This window comes from Ovis canadensis, chromosome 1, assembly GCF_042477335.2.
Source record: "Ovis canadensis isolate MfBH-ARS-UI-01 breed Bighorn chromosome 1, ARS-UI_OviCan_v2, whole genome shotgun sequence".
NCBI lineage: Eukaryota > Metazoa > Chordata > Mammalia > Artiodactyla > Bovidae > Ovis > Ovis canadensis.
Genome location: NC_091245.1, coordinates 121,177,050 through 121,193,414, shown reverse-complemented (window position 1 = coordinate 121,193,414; position 16,365 = coordinate 121,177,050). Strand labels below are relative to the sequence as shown.

At 38.5% G+C, this 16,365-nt stretch overlaps 1 protein-coding gene across 29 annotated transcripts in view; it reads right to left on the bottom strand.

The window, feature by feature from the left end:
* DCAF6 (DDB1 and CUL4 associated factor 6) overlaps positions 1-16,365 on the bottom strand; it is a 185,403-nt gene that overhangs the window by 168,171 nt on the left and 867 nt on the right. For 2 of the 29 annotated variants that reach the window (XM_069548531.1, XM_069548593.1), the window contains exon 1: positions 2,287-2,368. The exons of 26 other annotated variants lie outside the window; for them this stretch is intronic. The gene's annotated coding sequence lies outside the window, so the exon portion shown is untranslated. Of the gene's footprint in view, positions 1-2,286; positions 2,975-16,365 lie in introns of those variants that run through there. One more of the 29 variants, XM_069548636.1, reaches the window with a different exon arrangement.

The following is a 16,365-nucleotide window of genomic DNA, read 5'->3' as shown; positions in this document are numbered from 1 at the left end:
TGGATGTGAGAGTTGGACTATAAAGAAAGCTCAGCACAGACGAATTGATGCTTTTGAACTATGGTGTTGGAGAAGACTCTTGAGAGTCCCTTGGACTACAAGGAGATCCAGCTGGTCCATCCTAAAGGAAATCAGTCCTGAGTGTTCATTTGAAGGACTGATGTTGAAGCTGAAACCCCAGTACTTTGGCCACCTGATGCGAAGAGCTGACTCATTTGAAAAGACCCTGACATTGGGAAAGATTGAAGGTAGGAGGAGAAGGGGACGACCTAAGATGAGATGGTTGGATGGCATCACTGACTCAATGGACATGAGCTTGGGTAAACTTCGGGAGTTGGTGATGGACAGGGAGACCTGATGTGCTACAGTCCATGGTGTCGCAGAGTCGGACACGACTGAGAGACTGAACTGAACTGTGGCTCAGACAGGTAATTTCCACCATTTAAAAAAGAGCTAATAATCATTCTTAAGCTATTCAAAAAAACTAAACAGGAAGAACTTCTGAACTCATTCTATGAAGCCAGTGGCACCTTCATATCTAAACCTAATAAACACAATACAAAAATAAAAAAGTAAATTATAGGCCCATATGACTGATGAACACAAAAGCAAAAAATCCTCAACAAAATATTAGCACATCAAACTCAACAACACATTATAAGGATCATACACCATATTCAAGTTGCATCTATACCAGGAATGCAAGCATGATTCAATATCTGCAAATCAATCAATGTGAGAGGCCAAGCCACGTGTCACAAGCTGACCAGCTCATGCCACCTCAGGCTGAAGAAGGCTCTCTAGGCTTGCCCATAGCGAGAGTGCCGCACCATTTATTCATTTATTGAGTACCTTCTGAGTGTTGACAATACCAGGAATCAAACCCTACTTTCTTTCCTAGCCCCTGTTCCTAGCCCTGGATAGGAGTAAGGCCCTGGTGGAGATGGGGGATACACCATATTAACCAATTTAAAAATAAAAACCATGTCATCATGTGGTCATCTTCACAGATGCAGAGAAAGACTGTGACTTAATTTATAATGACTTATTATTAAAAAAATGGGTATAAAGAGAACACACCTCAATGTATAAAAGCCCACTGCACTGACAAGTCCACAGCTAACATCATACTCAATAGAGGAAACCTAAAATCATTTCCCCTAAATTCAAGAATGAGACAAGGATACTCACTCTTGATATTTTTATTCAACACAGGACATACTAGACAAAGCAATGAGACAAGAAAAATAAAAGGAATCTAAATAAAAGAAAGAAGTAAAACCATCACCATTTGCTAAAGAGATGATACTATACAAAAAAAGTTTTAAAGATGCCATCAAAAAACTGTCAGAATAAATGAATTCAGTGAAGTAACAGGACTCAAAATTAATATACAGAAACCCATTGTTCCTATATACTCAATGAACTATCAGAGAAAGAAATTAAGAAGATAACCTCATTTACAACTGCATCAGAAAGAATAAAACACTTAGGAATATATCTAACCAAGGAGGTAAAAGACTCAAAAAACTATACAACACTGACAGAAGAAATTGAAGATGACACAATTGGAATTATAATGATTTCGTGACCTGAAAGAATTAATATCATTAAAATGTTCATACTACCCAAGGCAAGCTACAGATTTTATCCAATGGCTATCAAAACACAAATGGCATTTTTCACAGAAGAAATAATTTCAAAATTTGTACGGAAACACAAAACATCCCAAATAATCAAAACAATCTTTATTAAGAAGCTGAAAGTATCACACTCTGATTTCAAACTATACTACAAGCTAATGCAATAATAGTATTGTACTGGCATAAAAACAGATACAGACAATGAAACAAAATAGAAAACCTGGAAATGAATGCACACATATGTAGAGTCAATCTATCTACGACAAAGGAGGCTAGAATATACAAGGAGGGTAAAACCCTCTTCAATAAATGGTGTGGTAAACTTGCTGTATTTAAATGGATAACCAACAAAACCCTATTGAATAGAGCATGGAAGTCTGCTCAATGTTAAGGGCCAGTTTGGATGGGAGGGGCTTTTGGGGAAGAATGGATGCATGTTTCTATATGGCTGAGTCCCTTCACTGTTCACCTGAAACTATCACAACGTTGTTAATTGGCTATACCCCAAACAAAATGTCTTTGGTATTAAAAAATACTAAAAACTTTTTTAAAAGGAAGAAAAAATCAGCTACATGCAAAAGTATCAAACTGAACGAATTTTCTCACATTATATGCAAAAATTTAAAATGAATTAAAGACTTACATGTCAGACTTGAAACCACAAAACTTCTAGAAGAAAACATAGGCAGTATGCTCTTCAACATCAGTCTTAGTAATTTTCTTATGTTTCCTCAGCAAGAAAGACAAAAGCAAAAATAAACGGTTTCATCAAACTAAAAAGTTTCTGCACAATACAGAAATCTATCTACAAGACTAAGAGGTCTCCAATTGAATGTGAGAAAATTTTTGCAAACAATGTATTTTATAAAGGGTTAATATCCAAAATATACCAACAACTTATACAACATAATATCAAGATAAAGCCCAATTACAAAATGAGAAGACCTAAATATGCATTTTCTTTTTTTCTTTTAATAGACCCTTTTCCCAAGGAAGACATATAGATGGCCAACTCACACATGAACAGATGCTCAACATCAATACACATCAGAGAAATGCAAGTCAAAATCACATGAGCTATCATCTCACACCTGTCAGAATGGCTATTATTAAAAAGATAACAAATAAGTGTGTGAGAGGATGTGAAAGAGAGGAAGCCACACTGTTGGTGGGAATGCAAACTGGCACAGTCACTATGGAAAATGATGTGCTGGTTTCTCAAAAAACTAAAAAGAGGACTACCTTACTATTCAGCGATTTCACTTCTGGGTATCTTCCAGAAGAAAACAAAAGCAGTAACTAAAACAATATACTCTCCCATTTTCTTTGCTGCATTATTTATACTAGTCAAGATGTAGAAGCAACCTAACTGACTAGCAACACATATTTTGATGTGAAGGAATTCCAGTTGAGCAATTTCAAATCCTGAAAGATGATGCTGTGAAAGTGCTGCACTCAATATGCCAGCAAATGGGGAAAACTCAGCAGTGGCCACAGGACTGGAAAAGGTCAGTTTTCATTCCAATCCCAAAGAAAGGCAATGCCAAAGAATGCTCAAACTACCGTACAATTGCACTCATCTCACACGCTAGTAAAGTAATGCTCAAAATTCTCTGAGCCAGGCTTCAACAATATGTGAACCGTGAACTTCCTGATGTTCAAGCTGATTTTAGAAAAGGCAGAGGAACCAGAGATGAAATGGCCAACATCCGCTGGATCATGGAAAAAGCAAGAGAGTTCCAGAAAAGCATCTATTTCTGTTTTATTGACTATGCCAAAGCCTTTGACCGTGTGGATCACAATAAGCTGTGGAAAATTCTGAGATGGGAATACCAGAACACCTAACCTGCCTCTTGAGAAATCTGTATGCAGGTTAGGAAGCAACAATTAGAACTGGGCATGAACAACAGACTGGTTCCCAATAGGAAAAGGAGTACATCAAGGCTATATATTGTCACCCTGCTTATTTAACTTATATGCAGAGTACATCATGAGAAACGCTGGACTGAAGAAACACAAGCTGGAATCAAGATTGCCAGGAGAAATATCAATAACCTCAGATATGCAGATGACACCAGCCTTATGGCAGAAAGTGAAGAGGAACTAAAAAGCCTCTTGATGAAAATGAAAGAGGAGAGTGAAAAAGTTGGCTTAAAGCTCAACATTCAGAAAACGAAGATCATGGCATCCGGTCCCATCACTTCATGGCAAATAGATGGGGAAACAGTGGAAACAGTGTCAGACTTTATTTTTGGGGGCTCCAAAATCACTGCAGATGGTGACTGCAGCCATGACATTAAAAGATGCTTACTCCTTGGAAGGAAAGTTATGACCAACCTAGATAGCATATTCAAAAGCAGAGACATTACTTTGCCAACAAAGGTCCGTCTAGTCAAGGCTATGGTTTTTCCTGTGGTCATGTATGGATGTGAGAGTTGGACTGTGAAGAAAGCTGAGCACCGAAGAATTGATGCTTTTGAACTGTGGTGTTGGAGAAGACTCTTGAGAGTCCCTTGGACTGCAAGGAGATCCAACCAGTCCATTCGGAAGGAGATCAGCCCTGGGATTTCTTAGGAAGGAATGATGCTGAAGCTGAACTCCAGTACTTTGGCCACTTCATGCGAAGAGCTGACTCATTGGAAAAGACTTTGATGCTGGGAGGGATTGAGGGCAGGAGGAGAAGGGGACAACAGAGGATGAGATGGCTAGATGGCATCACTGACTCAAAGAATGTGAATCTGAGTGAACTCCAGGAGTTGGTGATGGACAGGGAGGCCTGGCGTGCTGCGATTCATGGGGTTGCAAAGAGTTGGACACGACCGAGCGACTGAACTGAACTGAACTTTTTGTTCAGTAGCTCAGTTCTGTCCAACTCTCTGCAACCCCATAGACTGCAACATGCCAGGCTCCTCTATCCTCCACTATCCCCCAATGTTTGCACAAATTCATATCCAATGAGTCAGTGATGCTATGCAACAATAACACCCTCTGCTTCCCCATTCTCCTTTTGCCCTCATCTTTCCCAGCATCAAGATCTTTTCCAATGAGTCGGCTCTTTGCATCCTGTGCCCAAAGTATTTGACCTTCAGCTTCAGCGTCAGTCCTACCAATGAATATTCAGAGTTTATTTCTTTTAGGATTGACTGGTTTGATCTCCCTGCTGTCCAAGGGACTCTCAAGATCTTCTCCAGCACCACAGCTCTAATCCATACATGACTATCAGAAAAACCACGGCTTTGACTATAGAGACCTGTGTCAACAAAGTGATGTCTCTGCTTTTGAATACACTGTCTAGGTATATCATAGGTTTTCTTCCAAGGAGTGTCTTCCAATTTCATGCTGTAGTCATTGTCCACAGTGACTTTTGGAAGCCAAGTCTGTCATTGTTTCCATTTTTCACCCATCTATTTACTATGAAGTGATGGGAATAGATGCCATGATCTTAAGTTTTTTGATATTGAGTATTAAGCCAGCTTTTTCACTCTCCTCTTTCACTTTCAAGAAGCTTTTTAGTTCCTCCTCGCTTTCTGCCATTAGAGTGCTATCATCTGTATATCTGAGGTTACTGATATTTCTCCCGGCAATCTTGATTTCAGCTTGTGATTCATCTAGCCCAACATTCTGCAAGATGTACTCTGCATATAAGTTAAACAAGCAAGGTGACAATATACAGCCTTGACGTACTCTTCCCAATCTGGAACCAGTTTGTTGTTCCATGTCTGGTTCTAATTGTTGCTTCTTGACCTGTATACACGTTTCTCAGAAGACAAGTAAGGTGATCTGGTATTTCCATCTCTAAGAATTTTCCAGTTTGTTGTGATTCAAACAGTCAAAGGCTGTTTTCATTTCATAGCAATGAAGCACAAATAGATATTTTTCTGGAATTCTCTTGCTTTCTCTATGGTGCAACAAACGTTGGCAATTTGGTTCCTCTGCCTCTTTGAATCCCAGCTTGTACATATGGAAGTTCCCAGTTCACATATTGCTGAAGCCTAGCTCAAAAGATTTTGAGCATTACCTTGCTAGCATGTGAAATGAGAGCTAGTACAATATTTTGAACATTCTTTAGCATTGCCATTCTTTTGGACTGGAATGAAAACTGACCTTTTCCAGTCCTTTGGCCACTGATGAGTTTTCCAAACTTGCTGACATATTGAGTACATCATCTTTTAGGATTTGAAATAGCTCAGCTGGAACTCTAGCACCTCCACTAGCTCTGTTCTTAGTAATGCTTCATAAGGCTCACTTGACTTCATGCTCCAGGATATCTGGCCCTAAGTGAGTGACCATACCATTGTGGTTATCCTGGTCATTAAGACTTTTTTTTGTATAGTTCTGTGTATTCTTGCCACCTCTTCTTAATCTCTTCTGCTTCTCCTAGGTCCTTGCTGTTTCTGTTCTTTATTGTGCCCATCTTAGCATGAAATGTTCTCTTGTTATCTCCAATTTTCTTGAAGAGATCTCTAGTCTTTCCCATTCTACTGTTTTCCTCTAATTCTTTGCACTGTTACTTAAGGCGGCTTTCTTATATCTTCTCATTATTCTCTGGAACTCTGCATTCAGTTATGTATATCTTTGCCTTTCTCCTTTGCCTTTTGCTTCACTTCTTTTTCAGTTCCTTGTAAGACCTCCTCAGACAACCATTTTGCCTTTTTGTATTCCTTTCTCTTGGGGATGGTTTTGGTCACCACCTCCATTGTTACAAACCTCCATTGTCACTTCCACTGTATAACCGTAATGGATTTGATCTAGGACATATCAAAGGGCCTAGTGGTTTTTCCTACTTTCTTCAATTTAAGCCTGAATTTTGCAATAAGGAGCTCAAGATCTGAGCCACAGTCAGCTCCCGATCTTGTTTTTGCTAACTGTACAGAGCTTCTTCATCTTTGACAGCATAGAATATAATCAATCTGATCTTGGTATTGACCATCTAGTGATGTCCATGTGTAGAGTCACTTCTTGTGTTGTTGCCAGAGGCTGTTTGCTATGACCAGAGTGTTCTCTTGGCAAAACTGTTAAGACTTTGCCCTGCTTCATTTTGTACTCCAAGGCCACTTGCCTGTTACTCCAGGTACCTCTTGACTTCCTACTTTTCCATTCCAGTCCTCTATGATGAAAAAGACATCTTTTCTGGTGTTAGTTCTAGAAGGTATTGTAGGTCTTTATAGAATCATTCAACTTTAGCTTCTTCAGCATTAGTGGTTGGGGCACAGACTTGGATTACTGTGATGTTGAATGCTTTGAGATCATTTTGTAGTTTTTGAGATTGCACCCAAGTACTGCATTTCAGACTCTTTTGCTGACTATGGCTACTTCATCTCTTCTCCGGGATTCTTGCCCACAGCAGTAGATATAATGGTCATCTGAATTAAATTCACCCATTCCTATCCATTTTAGTCACTGATTCCTAAAATATTTACTCTTCCCATCTCCTGTATGACCACATCCAAGTTATCTTGATTCATGGACCTAACATTCCAGGTTCTATGCAATATTGTTCTTTACAGCATCAGACTACTTTCACCACCAGACACATCCACAGCTGAGCGACATTTCCATTTTGGCCCAGCCTCAGTAACATATTGGACACCTACCAGGGCTTCCCTCTTGGCTCAGCCAGTAAACAACCTGCCTGCAATACAGGAGACATGAGTTCAATCCACGGATCCAGAAGACCCTTGGAGAAGGGAATGGCAACTCACTCCACCATTCTTGCCTGGAGAATCTCATGGACAGAGGAGCCTGGCAGGCTATAGTCCATGGGATTGCAAAAAGTCAGACATGACTGAGCGACTAACACCTTCACGAACCTGGGGGTCTCGTCTTCTAGTGTTATACCTTTTTTGCCTTTTCATGCTGTTCACAGGGTTCTTAAGGCAAGAATACTGAAGTGTTCTGCCATTCCCCTCTCCAGTGGGCCTTGTTTTGTCATACTTAAATTTTAAATATTAGGTTGGTGCAAAAGTAATGGAGGTTTTGAATCATGGACGTTTGCTGTTTGATATGGAAATACATTCTTAAATAAATGTGATTATGTTACACATTACTTAATGCACACTTCTCATTTCATGTTGTTTTGCTAATGGCATTACTTGCTGTTTATATTTATTTTAGACTACAGACAAATGACATTAGACAAAAAGCAAATCTGAGTGATTTTTTTCTTACCCAAGTTCAAAATGGGTCATAAAGCAGTGGAAACAACTCACAACGTCAACAGTGCACTTTGCCCAAGAACTGCTAACAAAAATATACATGCTCTGCATTACAGTGCAGTGGTGGTTCAAGAAATTTTGCAAAGGAGATGAGAGCCCTGAATATGAGAAGCACAGTGGTTGGCCACTGGAAGCTGACAATGGCCAACTAAGTGGATTATCGAAGCTGATCCTCTTACAACGTCACAAGAAATGGCTGAAGAACTCAATGCCAATCCTTCTAAGCGGTGAACCATTTGCACTCGAAGCAAATTGGAAAGGTGAAAAAACTCCACAAGTGGGTGCCTCATGAGCTGACCATAAATCCAAAGTTCATCATTCTGAAGTGTCATCTTCTCTTATTCTATGCAACAATGAACCATTTCTCGATCAAACTGTGACATGAGGTGAAAAGTGGATTTTATCCGACAACCAGCAATGGTTGGATTGCAGCTCGGTGGTTGGACCAAAAAGCTCCAAAGCACTTCCAAAACCCAAACTTGTACCAAAAAAAGGCCAGGGTCACTGTTTGGCGGTCTGCTGCCAGTCTGATCAACTACAGATTTCTGAATCCTGACGAAACCATTACATCTGAGAAGGATACTCAGCAGCAGATAGATGAGATGCACCAAAAACTGCACTTCCTACAGCCAACACTGGTTAACAGAAAGGACCCAATTCTTCTCTACTCCAACATCCAACCAAACCTCGCACAACCAATGCTTTAAAAGTTAATGAACTGGGAGGGGGGTTCATGTTTGGGAATCCATGTAAGAATTAAAGATTTTAAAATTTAAAAAATAAAAAACTAAAAAAAAAAACAAAACAAACAAAAAAAAAAGTTAATGAACTGGGCTTCCAAGTTTTGCCTCATATGCCATTTTCACCTGACCTCTTGCCAACCAATTAGCACTTCTTCAAGCATCCCAACTTTTGCAGGGAAAATGCTTCCACAACCAACAGGATGCAGAATATGCTTTCCAAGAGTCAGAGTTCTATGCTACAAGATTAACTTATTTCTCATCAGCAAAAATATGTTGATTGTAATGGTTCCTATTTTGATTAATAAAGATGTGCTGAGACTTTGGACCAAAACAACAATTACATTTGCCCTAAAACTTCTATTTTTAAAAAGTAGAAAAAAATATAAAGATTGTTAAAAAAGGAAAAGCATATGAAGAAATGTTCAATTCAGCCTTTAAGGAAATTATGACTTTAAACCACAATTTATTACTACATACTTATGAGAATTACTAAATAAAAAACAACAGCAACACCAAATGCTGGTGATGATGCAGAGAAAATAGATTACTCATACGTGGGTGACAGGAACATAAAATGGTTCAGCCATACTGGAAAAAAATATGGCAGTTTCTTACAAAAGTAAACAATGTGCTTATCATATAGTGCAATAACTACAATTCTTGGACATTTATCCCAGAAATGAGAATTTATGTTCATACAAAAACCCGCATATGGATACTCTTAACAGCTCTCTAATAGTCAAAACCTGAAAACAAAATACAAACATCAGTCAACAAATGAATGATTAGTCATATATCCATATCATGAAATAATAATCGACAATAGAAAGAAATAAACTATTGACACACACAACTTGGATGGATCTTAATGGAATTATGTGCAGAGGGAAAACTCAACCTCAAAAGTTTACATGCTGTTATTTAAAACATTTGTTACTGTTTAGTCACCAAGTCAGGTCTGATTCTTTGCAACCCCATGAACTGTAGCCCTCCAGGCTGCTCTGTCCATGAGATTTCCCAAGTAAGAATACTGGAGTGGGTCACCATTTCCTTCTCCACAGGATCTTCCCAAACCCAGGGACTGAACCTATGTCTCCTACATTGACAGGCAGATTCTTTACCACTGAGCCACCAGGGAAGTCCCCAATTTATAAATATTACATAACAACATGTTATTTATATAACATTCTTGAAATGACAAAATTATAGAAATAGAGATTAGTAGTTACCAGGGGTTAGCAGTCAGGAGAAAAGGATGTAGCTGTGATTAAAATGGTATCACAAAGAATTATTGTGATAGAACTGTTCCATGTCTTAAACATGCTGGTAACCACTTTAATCTATTAACATTAATTGACAATTTATTAAAATTAATTAAAACCAATATTAAAATTGCATGGTACAAAATACACAAACGCACACATAAAACTGGGGAAATGGGAAAGATTTCTCAATTTATGTCAATTTCAAGATTGTGATACATTAATATATCAATAGTTGTACAAGATATTACCATTGGGGCATTGATTGAAAGGTATATGGGCTCTCTCTGTATTATTTCTAACAACTGCATATGCATCCACAGTTCTCTCAAAATTAGAAGTACCAAACAAAACAAAACCTTCCCACAAAGAAAACTCCAAGCCCAGATGGCTTCAATGATGAAATCTATCAAACATTTAAGGAAAGAGTAATTTCAAGTCTACACAAACTCTTCAGAAAAAAAGAACACATCCAGCTCATTTATGAGGCCAGCATTATCCAGACACCCAAAGCAGGCAAAAATATAACAAGAAAACTGTAGGCTAATAGCCTTAATGAACAAAAACAGCTAATTGTTACCAAAAGTGAAACCAGCAATACATAAAGATGTATAGCCCACAAATTGAATGTTGCTTCAACATTCAAAGACAAATCACTGTTAATGTATCAATATAATCTATGAAAAAGAAATCATATAATCAACTCAACAGAATAAATCTTGACAAAATTCAACAGCTAATCATGATAAACACTCTCAGCAATTTAAGAGCAGAAAGGGATTTCTTCAATGGATACCTACAAAAACCTACAGTCAACAACATATTTAATAGTTAAAGACTGAATTCTTGCTAGGACAAGGAATAAAGCAATGATCTCCACTCTTACTACTTCAAGATTCTACTGGAATCCTAATACAATTAAGCAATAAAATTGTAAAAAGGAAGAAAATAATAACAGAGGTGAAAAAAATCTTTTTTTTTTTTTTTTGGCCACACCACATGGCTTGTGGGAGCTCAGTTCCCTAACCTTGGATTGAACCCAAGCCCTCAGCAGTGAGAGCATGGAGTTCTAACCACTGTACTGCCAGGGAATTCCCAGGAAGAAATCTCAATACACAATGACATAATCATCCACATAAAATCCAGGCTCATGGCTCAATGGTAAAGAATCGACATGTCAATGCAGGAGACGTGGGTTCAGTCCCTGATCCAGGAAGATCCCACATGCCATGAAGCAACCAAGCCTGTGCTCCACCATTACTGAGCTTATGCTCTAGAGCCACGGAGCCAAAACTGCTGAGCTCACATGCCAGGAGCCTGTGCTCAGTAACAAGAGAAGCCACCACAACGTAAGAGTCAAAAATAGAAGACTTCTAGAAAAAAAGCATAGTATATCTCTGTCACCTTGGATTAGGTAAAGATTAAAGGTAAGGATTAATCTTTACTTAGGTAAAGATTAAATAGCACACAAAAAAGCATGAACTATAAAAGATGCTGTCAAGAAAAAGACAAGACACAAGGAGAAAATATCTGCAAAATACATTATCTGGTTAAGGATTTGTATCAAAGGCTATATAAAGTATTACAATATTAAGAAAGTAAATCAGAATATTTAACCAAAGTATATGGATGGCAAATAAGCCATGAAAATATACTCAAAATCATTAATCATGAGGATTAAATCAAATGCAAATTAAAATAATAATGGTATCAGTATACCTACATATCTATTTAAAAAACTAAAATTTTTTTTTAAAAAAGCTAAAATTAAGAAGACATAATGCCAAGTGTTGATGAGAAGAACAACTAGAACTCTCAAACATTACTGATGTGAATGCCATATGGTATGATTATTCTGAAAAAGTTTCTTACAGAGTTAAACACACTTACCACACAACTCAGAAATCCCATAGTAAGTATTACTCAAGAAACAAGAATTTAGGAATTCTCCGGCAGTCCAGTGGTTACAACTCTGGGCTTTGACTGCCAAGGCTCTGGGTTCAATCTCTGGTTGGGGAACTAAGACCCCACAGGCCTCAGAACGTAGGGGGGAAAAAAAGGAAAAAAGCCAAGGATTTAAATGTCCTACCCTACTTATTCTTTGCCAAAGTATAAATTTAAAGTTTCATTATCTATATCTTCACTAGTTATCAACAGTATTCAAAAAAAATTTTTTTTAATCTGCCACCCTAAATCAGTCACCCTAACATTCAGTTACAATTATAAAAAACACACACCACCTAGTAGTTTTGCAAACCTCAAGCCAAAATTCATTAGTGGATATTCTACTGGGTAAACACCAACATTTTTTAACAACATTATATGAAAGCAGAATGCACCATACCTGCTGCTGCTGTTGCTACATCACTTCAGTCGTGTCTGACTCTGTACAACCCCACTGACAGCAGCCCACCAGACTCCTCCATCCCTGGGATTCTCCAGGCAAGGATACTGGAGTGGGTTGCCATTTCCTTCTCCAACGCATGCATGCATACTAAGTCGCTTCAGTCCTATCCGACTCTATGTGACCCCATGGACAGCAGCCCACCAGGCTCCTCGGTCCACAGGACTCTCCAGGCAAGAACACTGAAGTGGGTTGCCATTTCCTGCTCCAGCACCATACCTAGTAAGGCTAAATGCCATTTGGGAAATCTTTTTAGTTATGTATGTATCACAAATTGCCATGTAAATGTATTATTACTCTGGATAATGGTCAAAACATTTGAAAAACAGACATAAAACATACCTGTAATATAAATTCCATGCTATCAGAAGTTCCTATCCCTTTTAAACACTTTAATTCTATACCAGGTAGGAATGAAATCTACAACAAAGCTAGTCAATGGTCTGCCATTGCTATGATTAACAATATGCATTTGGTGGCCTAATCTTCAGGAATTATCAGTATATTCTGTAACATATATTTATCATACCTGTCATTCACTATTAAAATCAGACATTTTTCAGCTTTCATTGAGTTTTTTTTTTTAAGACTAAGGAAACAAAATACAAATATTTCACTTACTTTTCCCAGTAGCTAACAAAGGGGCAAAACTCAAAATTTTCTGACCCTTATAAAATATATTGTAACTTTGCAACACTTTACGCAGAACTTTGTAAGTTGGAATATAGATGTACTCAAGATACACTACAAGACTAATCTAAATGCAAAATTAACCATTTCAATACATACTGACTAATGATATTCAAAGGACAGAGACATTCTAATCCCCTTACAAGAGATATTTCAACCTTCATGATAAAGTTGTCACTGGCTTAGTGGTTCCTATTCCCCCAACCCCCTCCTCCGGACAAATTTCTCTGCTGAAACTCTAACCCCTGAGGTATTAGTATTAGGAGACAGGAATTTTGGGGAGGTGATTAGGCTTGGGTGTGTGCATGCTCAGTCGTGTCAGACTCTTTGCAACCCCATGGACTGTAACCCAACAGGCTCCTCTGTCCATGGGATTTTCCAGGCAAGAATTTTGGAGTGGGTTGCCATTTCCTTCTCCAAGACTTGGATTAGGGCCCTTATAAAAAAGACCCCAGAGAATTAGCTCACCTCTTCTGCCTTGTGAGGTTACAATGAAAAGATGGTTATGAACCAGGAAGCAGGCCTCCACCAGACTTAGAACCTGACCATGTGAACACACATGGTGTGTTCCAGCTTCCCAAATTTTGAAACATAAATTTCTGTTGAAATAATTTTCTTTGATAGGAGGAAAAGAGATAATTAACCAAATTTAAATAAAATCACCTGTAATGTTTCAATACTACTATTCAAAAGATACATGCTATGATTAATTTGAAATGCATGTTACCAAAAAAGTCAGTAGCTTCTATCCCATTTTACTGTTATTTAGAAGTAATTCATTATTAGAAATACATATAATGGATAATTAGAGAAATATTTAACCTATGATATTATAAACAATCAAAATGTCTAAATACTGAAGTCTCCAAAAAAAGAGAATCCACTTACTTTTTAAAAATCTTTTTAAAAGGGGGCTTTTAAAAAAGATTTTATGAGTACTTCAAAATATCATTGCTGGAGGACTTCCCTGGTGGTCCCGTGGCTAAGACTCCAAGCTCCCAATGCAGGTGGACCAGGTAACAATCACTGACCAGTCAGAGAACTAGATCCCATGTGCAGCAACTAAGAGCTTGCAGGCCACAGCTAAAGAATCATCATACTGCAACAAAGACAGAAGATCCCTCATGCCACAACTAAGGCCCTGTGCACCAAATAAATAAATTTTTTTAAATTATTTTTAGAAAATCTCATTAATTCAGACAGTGCTAATGTGGATTTTGCTGTTTCCTGAATGCTAAGCCAAGATTAGCACTGGAGTGTGGATGAGCTAGATAAACTAAAAGTATAAAGAAAGTCTCCTAAGGCCAAGAAATTACTTTTCAAACTATTTAATACTTTAAAAAACCCACTTTTAAAGGAAGCCGTTTCAAGAATGCGATAATTATAAAGTATATATTACTAGCACATTTAAAATATTATGTAAGATATGGAATTCATTGTACAAATATACATGTTTGAAAATCTGCAATTTAGCCTTTCTACGAAAGACAGTGAAGTCACATTCTTCAATTTCCCTCCACCCAAGACAAACTTCACTTCCATTATGGAGCTAGAAGAGGAAGGGAAAAAGAAAATTTATGATCTTACTATATTTTAATTGACTCTATCATAGATACAATTGAGCTGAGCCAGCAGAAAACATTAATAATAAAACTAAATATAATTACTATTCATTCAAATGCTCCAACTAATTGAAATAAAGGACCACATATAAATTCATTCATGTAGAACATGTATTCTTTTTATTAAACTAAAATTAAGTTATTTCTCAGCAAGTAAATATTAAAAGGAATACTGCACATCTTTTAAGTTAATGATTTAAACAAGCACTCTCTATTCATATTAAATTTTAAAAAGATTAATCACCACTCCATGTACCCTAGAACAAATGCACAAAAACCACCTACTGATACAAGGATGTTCACTGTTAATAACAGCAAACGTACAGAAAAAAAAGAAGGCTGAGTCAACCTTGACACCTTCATACTGTTAAATACTACGCAACAGTTTAAAAGACTGTACAGATAGATTTATTTCTACGACCATGCAAAGATCTCCAAGATGTAATGTAAAAGCAAGCTGCAAAACAATATTTACAATATGACATCATACATGCCGGTCACACATACACACTCCTACAGCATTTCTATACGTACACATGTGCTTGTGAGAATTCAAAGGAAAAGGTCTAGAAGAATATTCAGGAAACAGAACATGTTAGCTCTCTAAGGGTGTGTGTGTGAAACGAATGAGAGGACTCATAAGAATTTGTGCTTCATTTTTACAAGTATAATATACTCATGTCACTTGAGACACTAAAAAGCAGGAGGAAAGAAAAAAATACCTGTTAACTTCTCTCAAATAATCACAAACCCGAACTATGAGGTATAACGAGATTTCAATTTCTTTCATTGATTTTTAAGTCAAAACCATTTGACTTAAAATCATTCAAATGACATTTAAAGCATTTAAATGACATCAACAAATACCTAAGATAAAAGTGACAAAATTGGTAAGAAAAAAAATTTAATGATGTTGTCTTGCCTTCAAATTAAAAATAAAAAAGAAAGAATAAAGAGTAACGAGAAGACTGCAGAGGAAGGAAGAAAAAGACTCTTACTAAATCCATCCACTTTTAGCTCAGGCGTGACCCAGAATCCTCACAAATCCACTTATACCAAAAAAAAAAAAAAAACTGGACTACCGTTCCCTCAAGTATCGAAGGTTGTTTTTAGAAAGCTTAACTAAGAAACAGTAAATGCCAAGTGCTTCGCCGGTGTGGGAATGGGAACGCGAAACCCTACACCTCCTTAAAGCAATCTAAACGACTGAACAGCAGAGTCCAACTGGGAAAGCGCGCGGGGGTGGGGACAGCTCAGCTATCACTTTTAGGTTTTGGCTCGGAGCCGCAGAACAGTTTACCCCCGGTCTGTTTGGAGCGTGGAGTCCCCGAGGGTGGTCAGCGCGTCGCCGCCGACACCTAAGCCCAGCCGAGACTTCAGAGGGAGGGCGGTCAACACAAACTTAGGTCCTTCGGCGGAGCCGGGAGAGCGCTGAAGAGCAAAAGCGCCAACTTTTGCTCTAAACGCTGCAGCTCCGGGAGGTTCGACAAGTCTTCCCCCGAGTTCCACTCCTGAAACGATGCCAACACCTTTCCCGGCCAATACTGTCCGCCCCAGGTCCGGCCCCCGGAGGAAAACCCGACCAGGGCGGCGGCTGGCAGCATGAAAGAGTGACTTAGCCATGGGAGGACAAGGGCGCGGGGTCCGTCGGCTGAGGGCCACCCGGCACCGCAGAGTCTCCGGGACGCCCCCGCCCCGAAGCGGTCGGGTCTCCAACAGCCCCCGCGGCGCGGCCCCCTCCCCCACCTCTGGGCGGCCACCTCCGCGCCCCTGCCCCGGGGCCCCC